At 42.1% G+C, this 16,996-nt stretch overlaps 1 pseudogene; it reads left to right on the top strand.

Moving 5' to 3' along the window:
• The first annotated feature begins 972 nt into the window (after nt 1–972).
• On the top strand, nt 973–1,449 carry LOC132229391 (large ribosomal subunit protein uL11-like; annotated as a pseudogene).
• The last annotated feature ends 15,547 nt before the right edge of the window (nt 1,450–16,996 follow it).

Raw genomic sequence — 16,996 nt, 5'->3', positions numbered from 1 at the left:
TCAAACTTCCTCTCTCTGGGCCCTTTTAACACCTGCAGCTGGACTTCATTCAACTGCTACTTAGCATGGGTTATCAATAAGTTCTTGTTGTTGTATATATATTTTCTGAATGGGTTAAAGCCTTCCTCTGCCGCAGGCTAATGCCTCACAATGGCAAAGTAACTGTTAGAAAACATGCTTCCCACTTGGGGTATCCCTCCTCAATCTCCAGTGATCGAGGCACCCACTTCACCGGGCAAATCATACTCAATAAAAACCTTGCAAACGTCTTAGAATTTTCACTGTGCCTACCGCCCTCAACCATCAGGCAAGGTCAACTGAAGGAATATGATCCTCAGTCTTAAATCTCTAAACTTGCTGAAACCACTGGGCTCCCTGGCCCAAGGTGTTGCCTTTGGTCTTGCCAGCTGTTTGCAGCACCTCCTTTGGGAAACATAAACTCACTCCATTGGCAGACCAAAGACTGAAATAATCCTTTCTTTTCTTTTGGTAATAACTTTCCTATCCCACCCGGTTTCTGCCCATAAAAACCTTCCACTTCGCACACCTTCTCAGACCACCTCACTGTTTACTAAATGGGAGGCTGCCCAATTCATGAATTGTTCAATAAAGCCAATGAAATCTTAAGACTTACTTGGTTAAATTTTTGTTCATTAACACAGGTGAAGTAAGGCTTACAGGTTCTTACAAGAATCTGTGACTCTTGATAAGGAAACATGTTCTTTGGCTTTCCCTATTGCAATTTTGGGCACAGAAATTACACAACTTGGTCATAAAAATGAAGGTAATCTAGAAGATGCAGAATACACTTCTCTTCATTTTTTATAGATTATCATCTAGAATAAGACATTTAAAAATCTTTTTGAGAACTTTTTTGGCTTTTGGCTTAGAGGAGACCAAGGTGCAACTTTCTTTGGTTGTTCAGAATCTGGGTTCATCCAACACCAGCCACCTCTACCCGCTGCCTCCACTATGCTGCGGAAGTTGGACTCCAAAGAGATCCAAATCGTACACCTGAGGTGCACCAGTGGGGAAGCTGGTGCCACATCTGCTCTGGCGCCCAAGATTGGCCTGCTGGATCTGTCTCCAAAAAAGGGCTGGTGATGACATTGCCAAAGCAACCGGTGATTGGAAGGGTCTGAGGACTACAATGGAGCTGACCATTCAGAACAGACTGGCCTTCTCACTCTGCCCTGATCATCAAAGCCCTCAAGGAACTCCCAGAAGACAGAAAGAAGCAAAAACACATTTAGCACAGTGGAAATATCATTTTTATGAGATTGTCAACATTGGTCAACAGATATGGCACCGATCTTTAGCTAGAGAACTCTCTGGAACTATGTAAGAGGTGCTGGGACTGCCCAATCTGTGGGCTGCAATGTTGATACCATCACTCTCACGACATCATAGATGACAAACAGTGGTGCCATGGAATGCCCGGCTAGTTAAGAAATACAACAAAAAATATTTCTTTAATTATCGTTTTTAACCCTCACTGGAGGATATATTTTTTGTTTGTTTGTTTGTTTGTTTGCCTGGGACCCGTTTTTATTGATTCCTCAGAGAATGACCTAAACAGATTCAATTTCCTGAGGTAAGACAGGGTTGGGACTTCAGTTTGGGCCCAGATTCCCTGCCACAAGGCTATTGTTTCATTACTCAGCAATGTTATCTACTTAAGTAGATATGAAACGATAGCTGGAAAGTTGTAGGACCAAGTTTATGTTTTTATTGATTTTAAAGAGATAGCAGAAGGGAGAGAGGGGGGAAAAAAAAAACATTGCTCAGTAATGAAACAATAGCTGGAAAATTATAGGACCAAGTTTATGTTTTTATTGACTTTAAACAGAGAGCAGAAGGGAGAGAGATGCGGGGGGGCCGGGGAAGGGGGAGGGACCACATCAATGTAAGAGAGAAACATAGATTAGTGCCTCCCAGTGCCTCCCTTGCACACCCCAACCAGGGCTCAAACCTGCCACCTAGGTATGTGTCCTGACCAGGAATCAAACCCACAATCTTTTGGTGTATGGGACGATGCTCCAACCAAATGAGCTACCTAGTCAGGGAGAAAACCTCCCCAATACATTTTTTACTAACCTGGACTCATTGAGAACATCCATGGACCCCTGGGAGTTTGACAGGCAATTGAACCCAAGACCCTCTGGTGCATAGGCCAATGCTCTAACTACTGAGAAACACCAGCCAGGGCAAATATATGTGCTTTTGATTTAATATATTGTCCCAAAGAATTGTAAAATAATTGTACTAACACTGGGTATTTAAAAGGGGACTATAAAATTATACAGTATAATCTATATTTTATAAAAACATACCCAGGCAGCATGGCTCAGTGATTGAGCATCAAACTATGAACCATGAGGTCACAATTTGATTCCGGGTCAGGGAACATAGCCAGGTTGCAAGCTTGATCCCATTATGGGTGTGCAAGAGGCAGCTGATCAATGATTCTCCCTCATCATTGATGTTTCTATCTCTTTCCCCCTTTTCCTTCCTCTCTGAAATCAATAAAAATATATTTTAAAAAATTAAAACAAATGCATGTTTACCTATGCATTGGAAAGTTGGTTAAACATAATCTCCTTGGTGATGAGACTGTGAAGCATAGAATATGTTCTCATTAAATAGTACTGCTTTTGCCAGGCGGCAAATTGATTTGTTTTCCATTGTTGAATTTGCAGCTAGACGCTTTGCATACTTTAAATAAGGGACTTAGGTTTTACTGAATTCTTATTCAGTAGTTTCATTTTGGTTTTGATGGTGCAGAGAAGTAAGCTAAATGTCACTGAGGATTCTTCTTGCTGAGTGGTACCAGGGTGGTCCTGGTGACAGCCCTCATCCCGTGGGGCTCCTGGAGACGTAATTATGGCACTGAGTTCCTCTCAGTGCCGGCCCAAGCAGTTCATCCTCCTCTATTGCTGCTTGTTTTTTGTCTGGTATTTCTGAAGACAAAAACTTGTGTCCAAATGGAAATTTTCAAAAATGCTTCCAGAGATAATGATGGGAGTTTGGTTTTCATGTCTGTATTCCTCTTCATCTGACTAAGCCCCTGTTATTAATCAAAATCTGGATTGTTCTAGAGTAGTTCTGTCTTTCACAATGATAGCTCCTGCTACCAGCCCTATCACAAATCATTTTGTTTGAAAGGTTTTCCTCGGAAGATACTGAAAACAATAATTCTATTTTTCTGAATTTGTGTTTTTTTATACAGCTGGGTATTTTCAAGCTGAAAATTAGAAGTATTTATTACAAAACTGAGGGATATTACATAAGAATAGAATAAGGCATATAATTTATTATAAACTATGAAAATTCTAGTTTTTATTCTGATCTGTGATATTTCCCCCCTTTCAAAAAAAAAGGTTTTCTTTGTTTTATAATTTATTTTAAATACCCACTGAGTTTTTTAAGCTTACACAGTTTTAGCCCAGCCGGGATTTGAGCATTGACCTTTGAACCAGGAGGTCACGGTTTGATTCCTGGTCAAGGCACATGCCCATTTTGTAGGCTCAATCCCCGGTTGGGGGCTTGCAGGAGGCATCCTATCAATGGCCCTCTCTCATCATGGATGTTTCTATCTCTCCCCTTCCTCTCTGAAATCAATATATATATCTATATATCTATATCTATATCTATCTATCTATCTATCTATCTATCTATCTATCTATCTATGACTTATAAGCTGACATATTTCTAATGGATAGGATAACATTGCATCATACCATCTTGAACTTACCCTACTTTGCACAATAGAGGCAATAAGGATTGGCCTTATGAATACAGGGTCATTTTTAATCATGACTTAAGAGATGCTAGAAAGACCTCTTACTGGTTTCTTAACAGCCAAAATCACACGTTAGAGATTTATGCTTTTAAGTCTTAAAGACTTTTCATCATGAGTTTCTGTTATGAATATCTAGGATGAAAGCAGCTGTCATCCAGAATCCTAACCAGGGTTTCCTGCCAGCCACCTGGGAGGACAGAGCAGAATGTCCAGGTTGGTGAAAGTCTCATTACTGCGGGGCCGTAGGGAATAGCTGGCAGGAAGCTGGTCTCACCAATGACTTTCCCGGCTGAGCCTGGTTCTGCAGTGACAGCAGCTCCTATTGTACAGGGCTGTGAAATTATTCAGAAAAGGGTGAGGATAAAGCATATACATTTTTTCTGCTTGAAACTGGTTGGCATTTACTTCTGAGACTTATATGACATCCTATAAAAGGCAAAATTATAGGGATATAAAATGACCAGTGGTTACCAAGGATGGGGTGGGGGAGGGAAATGGTTACAAAGCAGCAGCATGAAATAATTTTTGGAGTGTGAAACAGTTCCATGTGTTACTATGGAGATGGAGACCTAACTCTATACAGTTGTCAAAACCGCAAGGAGTAATTCTACTCTATGCAAATTTTTAAAAAATAACCAGGATGTTGGGGGGACTCAGATGGAATGCAGTTAGTAGCTAGTGAATGTATGACCATATGGAAGGGGGTGCCGATGAAAGCTCCTGCCCTTCGTACCTTCGGAAAACAGTGTCATGACAGGATACTGTGAAACTAAAGAACTGTACACAGACACTGTCCTCTAGTTGGTACCTTTGTTTCTCAGAAGGGCATGAGTCAGCAATTCTGAAACTACTTTACATGTTAGCAAATATACTGTAGACAATTGGAGCCCTGTTTTTTACTGTTGGGAAAGAAGTTACAAGCAAAGGGAGAATACTAGAATGAACTCTGTAGTATGAACCTGTGTCTATTTTAACATAGTTATCCAGATAGATAGATAGATAGATAGATAGATAGATAGATAGATGAGTATACCTGAGTTTGTACTCATACATATATTTCCAAACTCTGTCTACTGAGAGGGCCTACTAGCAGTGACACTCCAGTAGCAGTGAGCACACCTTGCACCCAGATCTTAGTTCCTAAATATCATTATCCAATAAAAGGAACCAGGGTTTCTTGGAGAAATGATTAACTCTAGGGCTGGGGTGGAAAATGCAAGATTATCCTAGACCAGTGGTTCTCAACCTTCCTAATGACCCCCAACCATAAAATTATTTTCGTTGCTACTTCATAACTGTAATTTTGCTACTGTAAACAATATGTAATTATATATGTGTTTTCCGATGGTCTTAGGCAACCCCTGTGAAAGGGTCATTCGACCCCCAAAGGGGTCGCGACCCACAGGTTGAGAACCTCTGTCCTAGACTATCTTGTAGTACCCGAAAGTTAAAAAGTACTAAAAACAAAAAAAAAAGAAAGATGGAACTGTAAAAAGAGTCAACCTAATGGCCCAAGCTAGAATAATGTGAGCAGCAATATAAATAATGATAGCATTGGATTATTACCCAATAATAAAATCATCACTAGAACACCACAATATTAATTACTGTAGACAAGATTCAGTCATGAATGCAAAAATTGTGAGTAAAACATAAAGGCGAAACAATATATTTGCATCGCTTCAAATATCTCCCTCCAAATATTTATTAATAACCTTTTTCTCATAATTTTTAAAGGACTTATGAGTATTTAAGACAAAATGATAACATCGTATTATGGGATTTATAACATGTAGATATAAAATGTATGACAACAGTAGCACAAAGGATAGAAGGCGGTAAATGAAACTTCTCTGTAGCAAGGTTTTATATTTTACATTTATTAAAACAGTACACTATTAACTCTAAATAGATTGTGATATGTTAAAGGTGCTTATTTTAATCTCTGGAGCAACCACTAAAATAATGTGGAGGTGTCATTTAAATGTTAATAAAGAAATTAAATAGAATACAAAAAAAAGTATTTGTGCTCTGGCTGGTGGGTCAGTTGGTTGGAGTATCATCCTATACACCAAAAGATTTCTCGGGTATATACATAGGTTGCAGTTTTGATCCCCGGTCAGGGAGGTAACAAATAGATGTTTCTCTCTCTCACATCAATGTTTCTCTCTCTCTCTCTCTCTCTCTCTCTCTCTCTCTCTCTCTTTCTCTCTCTCTCTCTCTCTCCCCCTCTCTCTCCCTGACTCAATAAAAACATATCATTGGGTGAGGATTTCTCAAAAAAAAGTATATGTACAAAAAAGTTCACAGATCTTTTATAGTACCCCAAATCAGAAAATAACCCAAATGTTCATCAATAAAAAAAAGGATGAACAAATTGTAGTTTGTTTATTTACTACAACAGAATAGAACTCAGTAATACCAAGGAACAAAGTACACACATCATAGATGAATGTTGGACAGACTAGAGTGAGACAAGCTGACCTAATACATCATTGTATGATTACAGGCAAAATAAGCCTATGATGAAAAAACTCAGAACAGTGGTTGCCTATAGGGGAGGAAAAAATTGCCTGAGAAGGAACATGAGAGATTTTTCTGGGGATGATGGAAATACTCTGTTCTTAAAAGGGGTGAAGGCTATGCAGGTGTTTATATTTATCAAAACTCTACAGTTAATATCTGTGCCTTTCAATGTTTGTACATCTTGCCACATGAAAAACAATCTGAGAAAAATAAAGTGAGGAGTGGGTCATAAGCTAAGCTATAGATGAGACAAAAATGGCAGATAATTAGTAGTTGTTGAAGTTGGGTCTATTATAGCATTTTGTTATTTTGAATATGCTTAAATATTTTCGTAATAAAATGTTTTTATAAAAAGACAAAATTGATTTACAGTGCTAGCCATTAAGATAGTGGTTACCTTTGGGAAGGGGGAGCCAGAAAGTGATTGTCAGGGGCCTGAGAAAAGCTGGTTCTAGCTATTGGTTACACAAATGTATTCACTCTGTAATAATTTATCAAGCTTTATATCAATGGTTTCTGCATATATTTCATTATGCATGTTATACATAAATACATAAATTTAAGTATTACTATTTACACGAATATCCCAACTCAATATCTCAGAATAACAGCTAGTTCACACAAAGCTTGTTTTCCTTGGAAGTGGAACATGTCACTCATGGCATCATCATAAACTTGGATTTTAATATTCCAAAGTATTTATTAATATCCTAACCCTTGGGCGACCTTTAGGATCTTTCCATTTTTGCCTCAATTTGGTAAATAGAATGGTTTTGACTTTTTAAAAATTAATTTTGAGAGAGAGAAAGAGAGAGAGAGAGAGAGAGAGAGAAAGAGAGAGAGAGAGAAGCACGATGTGAGAGAGAAACATGTATCTGTTGTCTCCCTACGCACCCCATGCCCTGACCAGGTATGTGCCTGACTGGAATCAAACCTCAACCTTTTGGTGTATGGGATGATGCTCCAACCAACTGAGCCAGCTGGCCAATGCTGGTTTTGATTTTTAATAATGCTATTTTTTCCTCCAGAAAAGTCCCCCACACTGATGCTCACCAAGACCATAACACCTACCACAGTGCCTTTAGTGTAGCGTACACACAATATTGTGGAACTTGATTGAATCAGGACCAAAACAGGTATTAGAGGTTTGTTCACGCACAAGATTGAAAGTAGGGATGCAGGTAAGCCTGAAGGGTACAACTCAGCAGCAAATGTGTTTACATTCACCTGGTAAACCCTTTGCAACTAGTTTGCCCAAAGCGGTTGGCTTAAAGCAGTGGTTCTCCGCCCGGCCGCACAGTAATCACCTGGAGAGCCACAAAAATACTGATGCCCGTCCCACTCCAGGGATTTGGATTTCATTGGTCTGTTGCAACTAGGGTTTGGGGAATTTTAAAAGCCCTCACCCCAGGTGATTCTAATGTGCAGCCAAGGGTGAGAACCACAGACTCAGGGCCAAAGACTCCTTAGCTGCAAGTGATGCCCATATGTGCTATGGTGTGTGGGGAGGGAGGAGGGAGGAGGGTTAGAAAACAGCCATGCCCTATTAAAATCAAAGGACTACTTCAGGATTAGTTAGGATTTGGCTAAATTGCAGCAGGGGGGAATGTCTTCCAGCTGACCTATCTGTATGTCATTTGCTTTCAGAGTAAGAGGCTGTTTCTGGCACAGTTTGGTTTAGTCGGTGTTGAAAATCATAGCTAGCCTGCAAATACCACAAAGGGATGAAAAGAATTTGCAGAATTATTGAGAGAATTATACATCCTTTCAAATTTCTCTTGTGATTAGAAAGAAAAGCTATATTGCTGGGGTCTTGATTCCCTAAACTCAGCCCTCAGCCATTTCCTAAATTATTCCAAGCCTTTCTAAGACACTCCAGTAGCCCTGGCCAGTGTGTCTCACTTGGCTGGGCATCATCCTGTGTACGGTGGCCAGTTCGATTCCAGGTCAGGGCACAGGCCTGGGTTGCTAGCTCAGTCCCTGGTTGGGGATGTGCCAGAGGCAGCCAATTGATACTGCGTTCTCACATCAATGTTTCTCTCTCTCTCTCCTCCCTCTCCCTTCCTCTCTCTCTAAAAATCAATTTTTAAAAATTGGAAAGAAAAGACACTCCAGCAAACTTCTTGAGGGTATTATTCCCAATGATGAAAAGTACTAGATAGACCGCAATCTCAGAGGAACCCTGCTTTTCTTTCAGAAGGGTCTCTCTCCAGACCTCACGTGGTTCGGAAGCTGTAGGAGGAGAGTGGTCTGGTAGGGATAGTGGGCTCTAAAGTCAGGCGGAGTTGACATGGAATCCCAGCCCAGCCACTTGGGGCTTTGGACAAGTTTCTTGACTTGCAACAGTTCTATAAACCTTGTCTGCAAGAAAAGGCACAATGACGGCGATTGCAAAGACATCAGTGATGCTTCATTCCTCCCTTTGCGATGTGATTTTACAGCCATTCCCATCGAGAGGCAGAGCCTGCTACTCCATGCCTCGCATCACGGCTGGCCTTATCTGTTTGGCCAAACAGAACGCAGCAGATGTAATAGTGTGCCGGATTGCATGAACGAGGCTTAAAAGGTCTGCTTCGCTTTTTTTTAATTTAATTTAATTTTTTTTTAGAACCCAGCCATCTCCATGAGAACAAACCTGTTAGCCTACTGGAGGATGAGGTACCACAGGGAGTAAAACCATGGTGCTGGTTGACAGCTAGCTTAACCCCCAGAAGCAAAGGCCCCTAGTCGACCAGCAGCTACCACATACATTCATGAAGGAGCCCAGCTGAGAGCAGAAGAAGGATCCAGCTGAGCCCAGCCAGCGCTGCTGACCATTTCAGTCATGAGCTACATGAATTCTGGGGTGGTTTGTGATGCAGGGATAGCTAATACAGAGACCCACTGCAGACAGGATGCCAGGTTTCAGGGATAATAATAATGTGACTTGGCAAACAGTAGGCATCCTATAGATGCTGATTTTCTTTTCCCCTCTTTAAGTTGGATCTCTTGAGTTTTACAGAAATACATGTAGACATGTATGCATGTGATTGGTGCTTAAACTCACACAGTATCCCACACCACAAGGAAAACAGACAACCTCTTTAAAAAAGAAAAGAAAAGAAAACAGACAACCTCTAGGGCCTAAGGTCAGATTGCAAAATAAGAAGTTGCCTTTAATCCATGCCCTTCCATCTGAACTCCAGAGGTCAAGGCTGTGGATAGATCTGAAGACATGCAGTTCCCTCCTCTTGGGGCCTCATCTTCCTTTCATTGCTGTCTGGTCTCTGGAAAGGGGAATGGACCACGCCAAAAAGCAGTGGTATACCTTTGGAAATTTCCTGCTTGCATCCCTCTGTTCCCTCTCAGGCTCCATCTCTCCCTGCCTTGGGTCTGAGGAGAGATGTTAACAGGAAGGGTGATCCCTAGCCCTGACTAAAGAGCGGGAGGGAGTCAGAGCCCTTAGGCCTGCACTGGCAGCTACAAACTTGAAGTATGACTGGTCAGAATTATGATGTACTAGGAGTATAAAATAGAGTGAATTTCAAGATTCTCTATATACACAGAAAGAAATACAAAATATTTCATTAAAATTTTTATATTGATTACACATTAAAATAATATTTTGGATAGATTGGGTTAAATTATATTATAATCAATTTCACTGATTTCTTTCTATGTTTTTAATGTGGTTAATAGGAAATTAGAAACTACAGACATGGCTCACAATGTGTTTCTATTGAACTGCTGTCTTAGAAGGTTGCCTCCCTTTTCTTTTCTTTTTTTTATATATTTTATTTTTTACAGAGAGGAAGGGAGAGGCATAGAGAGTTAGAAACATCGATGAGAGAAAAACATCAATCAGCTGCCTCCTGCACATCCCCTACTGGGCATGTGCCCACAAACAAGGTACATGCCCTTGACTGGAATCGAACCTGGGACCCTTCAGTCCGCAGGCTGACGCTCTATCCACTGAGCCAGACCAGGTAGGGCGTTGCCTCCCTTTTCCAACCTCAGGCTTCCTCCAGAAAACCAGAGGTCAGGAAGGTTATGAAGGCAGAAATTTTAGAATAATTTGTTATTTCATTGTTTCCATTTGTGAATAAAGGATTTAATAAAGCCTTTTACCACAACATAACCTTACATGTAAGGTTTAATGACAAAACAAGTGCACTGCATTCACTTTGAGCAGGGCTGCCGCAGTGCGAAGGCACCGTCCTCAACCTCAAGACTTTACTGGTGAGAGAGCCTCTCAAGGTTGGCTGCAGGTCCCTGTATTTGCATCTTCTGCGATCCTCCACTCCGGTGTGATGAAGGAACATGACCAAAATTAACGTTTGAAGCCCCCAGAAGCCAAAGGATTTGTCTTTCTCTGCTTACCAACATTTTTAGTTTCTATTTTCAGGATTACCAGCTGCAGGCCACAGCTGGGGAAAAGAACACAATGAATTGAGTCTAGAGACACATTGCACCTAATTTCCACAGGCATGTGCTTTGCTAAAATGTGCCTAACATCCAACAACCCTAGTAGGTTCTCAAGACTTAGCCACACCAAGCATGAGACTGTGACAGTCCCCTGTGCCATCAGTGGTGTTGAAAGGGACTGTGCATGCTGAATCCAGCGCCCACAGGGCTGCGACGCTGTGAAGGGAGCCAAACTTCACAGAAACACCAAGCAATACTTTTTTAAAAAATCCTCATCTAAGGATATTTTTTCCTTTGATTTTTTAGAAGAGTGGGAGAGAGAGAGAAGGAAACATCGATGTGAGAGAGACACATCGATTGGTTGACTCCTGCATGCACCCTGACTGGGTCCAGGGATCAAACCTGCATTGCAGATACATACCCTTGACCAGAAATAAAACCCACGACCCTTTAGGTCTGCAGGCTGACACTCCAACCACGGGCCAGGCCCAAATAATACTCTTTAGTCAAAGCGAGCATGATGGCCAAAGTTAGCTGACTCGCGGCAATTTCATTCTTTTTCTTTTCCAGTAAACATGTCCAGGGAGTGAAGCCCTGCCTCATGGAGAAATGCTATGATGGCTGCTCAGGACTATGACTACATTCAAGAGGAATAAAGGAGATGAAATTCGCATTTTTATTTATTTATTTATTTATTTTAAATATATTTTATTGATTTTTTTACAGAGAGGAAGGGAGAGGAACAGAGAGTTAGAAACATCGATGAGAGAGAAACATCAATCAGCTGCCTCCTACACACCTCCTACTGGGGATGTGCCCGCAACCAAGGTACACGCCCTTGACCGGAATCGAACCTGGGACCCTTCAGTCCGCAGGCCGACGCTCTATCCACCGAGCCAAACCGGTTAGGGTGAAATTCGCATTTTAATTGTAAACAAGTGTCACTGAAAAAGTTTCAGATCCATACATCTATGTGTGTATTAATCATCACAGAAATATGAAATGCAAGGAAATGATAGAGCATGTGTCACATGTTTCTTTTTCTCCCTCTCCCCCACCCCTTTTATAACCATTTGAAGTCCCTAAGTCCATGGATACTAGTTAAGAGAAAACAAAAACAAAACTCCCACTGGGCCCTAGCCTGTTTGGCTCAGTGGATAGAGCGTCAGCCTGCAGACTGAAGGGTCCCAGGTTTGATTTTGGTCAAAGGCATAAGCCCAGGCTGCGGGCTCAATCCCCAGTAGAGGGCGTGCAAGAGGCAGCCAGTCAATGATTCTCATCATTGATGTTTCTATCTCTCTCTCCTCCCTTCCTCTCTGAAATCAATTAAAAAATATTTTGAAAAACTCCCAATGGTATCAATGTGAACATTTAATATTGGAAAATTGGAGTTTTTTATTTTCTATTTTGTCTGTATTATTAATTTTAAAGACAGCAAAAATAAAGTCCTACAGTTCAGATATTGCATTTTTGTAAAAACTCTGAATGTAAAAAGCTTCATTTGAATGTAAAAATTTATTCCATTATTAACAATAATTGCAATTCGCCCATTCTATATGGAATACACTTTCAGGAACTGTGGGGAGGTGGAAAAGAAATAACAAGTATTGTTCTGATGAGATGTAAATCCCTTGAAGGCAGAACAGGGAGATCGTCTCTGGTGCAGTCTCTGGTGCTTCATTAGCACCGTGTCTGGCATGTAGCAGGCACTTAATTAAGAGGTTGATGATTGAATAAATGAATACTTCCAGTGGACATGAAGGCCAGATGTGGTAAGTCCCACTCCTGGCACTGGATGTCCATGCACACAGTGATGCCCCTGTACCCCACTCCTGCCTGAGAATTAGCCTTCTACCACATCCCCTCCACATACACACACACACCTGCCCCAGGGCAATGGCTCCAGCAGTCGGAGAATTTGGAAATTTATCTCACCCAATGTTCTTACCTCATCACCTTCTTTCTTCCCCTCAGAGTCTGCACCCCAGCTGTCCTTCCATTGCTTATTCTGTCACACTGCTCAAAGCTCTGTTCAGTATACTTCAGGCAGCTCTCCCCTTGCCCTTCTTCCCTCCCCACCACTACTCTATCTTACTTTCATGGATTTTTCACTCCTTTTATTGTAAAATAACTTGTTTTGCACTCTCCACTTCATTCACATTCATTTGGGAATCAAAAATTCACCCCACAGCTTAGTATTCTACAATTATGGAAAAAATAAGTAACATTCTGAAATAAGAACCAGTGCTGTCCACCTCTAGAGATCTTTTTCTTTAATTAAAATTGTATGTTTAAATTACAGTTGCTATTTATTATTATTTTGTATTAGTTTCAGAAATACAGCACAGTAGTTAGACCATCATGTACTTTATAAAGTGATCCCCCTGATATTTCCAGTATCCATCTGGCATCATACATAATAATTATTATACTAGAGGCCCGGTGCATGAAATTTGTGCAAGGGGCTCAGCCCTGGAAGCCGCGGCGGCTTGCCTCGGCCCTCGCAGCCCTGGCTTCAGCTGGAAGGTCGTCTGAAGGACGTCCAGAAGGACCTTCAGAAGGTCGTTCAGCTGTCCAGTCTAATTAGCATATTGTGCTTTTATTATTATAAATTATTAACTATATTCCCTATGCTGAACATATGGATGCATCCCTGTGACTATTTTGTAACTATCCAATTTGTATTTCCTAATTCCTTTCCCCTTTTCACCCATCCTCCTAATTCCCCTACCCCAATGTGGCAGCCATCAGTCTGTTCACTGAATCTTCAAGTTTATGTTATGAATTATTCATTTGTTTTGTTTAGATTCCACATATAAGTGAAATCATATGGTATTTGTCTTTCTTTGTCTGATTTATTCCACTTAGTACAATATCCTCTAGCTCCATCCATGTTGTCACAAATGGTAAGATGTACCATATCTTCTTTAACCCATTCATCTATTAATGGACACTTAGTTTACTTCCACATCTTGGCTATCTATAATAATAAAAGCGTAATATGCCAATCAGACCAGACTGCCGAACGACCTTCCAGACGTCATTTCGGATGACCTTCTGGATGAAGCTGCTGCGGTGGGGGCTGAGGCAGAGGTGATTAGGGGTGATCAGGCAGGCAGGTGAGTGGTTAGTGGTGATCAGGCAAGCAGGTAAGTGGTTAGGGACAATCAGGCAGGCAGGCAGAGTGGTTAGGGTCAATCAAGCAGGCAGGCAGGTGAGCGGTTAGGAGCCAGAGGTCCCGGATTGTGAGAGGGTGCAGGCCGGGTTGAGGGGACCCTCCCCTGTGCACAAATTTCATGCACTGGGCCTCTAGTCCTATATAATAAAAGCGTAAAATGCAAAGTGTCTGCTCCACTGGCGCTGGACCGGTGGGCCATTCAACCAATCAAAGTGTGATATGCTAATAATATGCTAAGTGGTTGGTTCACCGCTGGAGAGGAAGTAAAGATGGCAACAATCAGCGATTAAGAAAAGGTGCAAATAAATATAGGCGTGGCGACAGCTCTAGACTGATTCTACTAGACCAGTTCTGGACGGCTTCAGGAAATTCTGTCAAAAAGTGGAGTTCCGCCCTCGCACAGCTGAGATCAGGATCCCAAATAACTTTGAGTCTGAGTGAGAAAAACAAGCCCCTTCACACAGGCCCTGCTCCAGGCCCCCGTGTCCCATGCCTCGCCTCAGCGTCATCACCTCCTGGAGCCACAGCAAGCAGTTGGGTGGCCACATGCCCAGGACTGTGTATCTTGCAGGCTGGGCTGTCAGCTTCTGGATGCAGCACTTCCCAGCATGCCCGCCATCCCTGTCATCCCCCAGTGCGCGCAAACCCAGGTGCACCAGACTCTGCGAAGGAGGGGCCAACCTAGTTCCCGCAGCCGCCTGGTGAAAGTGCGCGCCCAAGTTGTTGGCGTCCACTCTGCGGAGACCAAGGTGGAGGTGATAGGACTGGTGTCTGTGTGAAACATGGCGGGTTCACAGATCCGTGCACTGGGCCCCTAGTTGTAAATAATGCGGTAATGAACATATGGATGCATATGTCTTTTTGAATTAGTGCTTTGGGTTTCTTCAGACCCAGAGAACTGGAATCGCTGGGTCATAAGGCAGTTCCATTTTAAATATTTTGAGGAACCTTCATACTATTTTTCCATTATGGTTGCATCAGACTGCATTCCTACCAATAGTGCATGATGGTTCCCTTTCCTCCACATCCTCACCAACACTTGTTTGCTGATTTATTGATGGTAGCCATTTCAACAGGTGTGAGGGGATATCTCATTGTAGTTTTATTTTTATTTTATTAGTGACTGTTTTTTAAATTATTTTTAACTAGAGGCCCAATGCACGAAGATTTGTGCAAGAATAGGCCTTCCTTCCCCTGGCTGCCAGCACCGGCTTCCCTCCAGCACCCGGGACCTGGGCTGCTTCGCTCTGGCCGCTGCCACTACCCACCGGAGGCGTGCTCTGAGCCATGCTGTGGCCACTCAGAGCACGCTCCCACCCCTGGTGTGTGTCCGCTGGGGCTGGGGGTGGCACTCAGTCCCCTCCTGCCCATCTGCACATGCAGCTCCTCCTGAGCGGTCATGATGCCAGGCTAATTTGCATATTACCTGTTTATATATATACAGATTTTTTGTGAGAGAAAGAGAGAGAGAGAGAGAGAGAGAGAGAGAGAGAGAGAGAGAGAGAGAATCATCTAGTGTAAGAGAGAAATATCCATCAGCTGCCTCTCACACATATCCCTGGGGATCGAAGCTACAACCTGAGTATGTGCCCTGACTGGGAATTGAATCCACAACCTTTTGGTGTACCAACAATGCTCCAACCAACTAAGTCACATCAGCTAGAGTTGTTTTTTTTTTTTTTAAATTCTCATTTGAGGATATGCTTTCATTGAGAGAGAGAGAGAGAGAGAGAGAGAGAGAGAGAGAGAGAGAGAGAAACCAATGAGAGAGAGAAACATAGATGGGTTGCCTCCCCTATGCACCCAACTGGAGACTGAACCCAAAACCTAGGAATGTGCCCTGACTGGAAATTGAACCCACAACCTTTTTGGTGTATAGGATGACACTAACAAAACGAGCTACCCAATCAGGGTTCGTTGTGGTTTTAGTTTGCATTTCTCTGATGATTAGTGTCATTGAGGATCTTTTCATGTCTTTTGGCCATCTGTATATCCTCTTTGGAGAAAGGTCTTCTCCCTGTTTGTTTGTTTTTTAAAATATGTTTTTATTTATTTCAGAGATAGGAAGGGAGAGGGAGAGAGAGATAGAAAAATCAATGATGAGAGAGAATCATTGATCCGCTGGCTGCCTCCTGCATACCCCCTACCGGGGAGGGAGCCTGCAACTCAGGCATGTGTCCTGATGGGAATAGAACAGTTGTTCCTTGGTGGATGCTCAATCAATGAGCCACACTGGCTGGGCTTAAGTACATGTTTTTGTATGCTGATAGAAATGGCCCATGGAGGGAGGAGGAAATGAATAATATTGGCAAGGAGTCATTACAGGCATAGAACTCTGGGAAGGTAGGCTGCCTGGCTGGCGTGGCTCAGTGGTTGAGCATCACCTATGAACCAAGAGGTCATGGTTCAATTCCAGGTCAGGCACATGCCCAGGTTGCGGGCTTGATCCCCAGTAGGGAGGCGTGCAAGAGGCAGCCAATCAATGATTTTCTCTCTCTTTCTCTCTTTCCCTTCCTCTCTGAAATCAATAAAAATATACTTTAAAAAAATAACTCTGGGAAGGTAGACTGAAAGCACTCCTCAGCCCCAAATTGATTTGAAGCTACAGCTTGAATCTGTAAAATAAATGGGATTTTTGCTTTCTATTTCATACCACAGGCACACCCCACAAAACAAATCCTCAGGTAATGTTTCCCTGAAAAGACAGGTCTGAGTTTTGAATACCCTAACTGCATAACAGGTATTTACCTCTCAATCCTTTGTGTGTGTGTGCAGCTGATGTTTATAAGCATAAAATTTATACTGAGTCTTCAAAATTTAATAAAATATTTTAAACTAAATGGCTTGCTAGAAAAGCATCTTGCCTCCAAATACAATTGGTAGACCATCAGAATCACACTAGTCACTTGGGAAAGCTTTGGAATATCAACAAAATGTTATGGGTGGGAGGAAGAAATAGAATAGTGGGGACTAGCTATAATTATAAGAAATACTAATCACGCTCTGTTAACTGTGATTGTTTTGTTCTGATTAAAGAAAGCACATTCTGACCTGGCTGAGAGCTGTATGCCCTGGGGCCTGGCAGT

Source organism: Myotis daubentonii, chromosome 3 (assembly GCF_963259705.1).
Source record: "Myotis daubentonii chromosome 3, mMyoDau2.1, whole genome shotgun sequence".
Classification (NCBI taxonomy): Eukaryota; Metazoa; Chordata; class Mammalia; order Chiroptera; family Vespertilionidae; genus Myotis; species Myotis daubentonii.
Note: the sequence above shows the minus strand (reverse complement) of the source record. Positions and strands in the feature narration are given on the sequence as shown.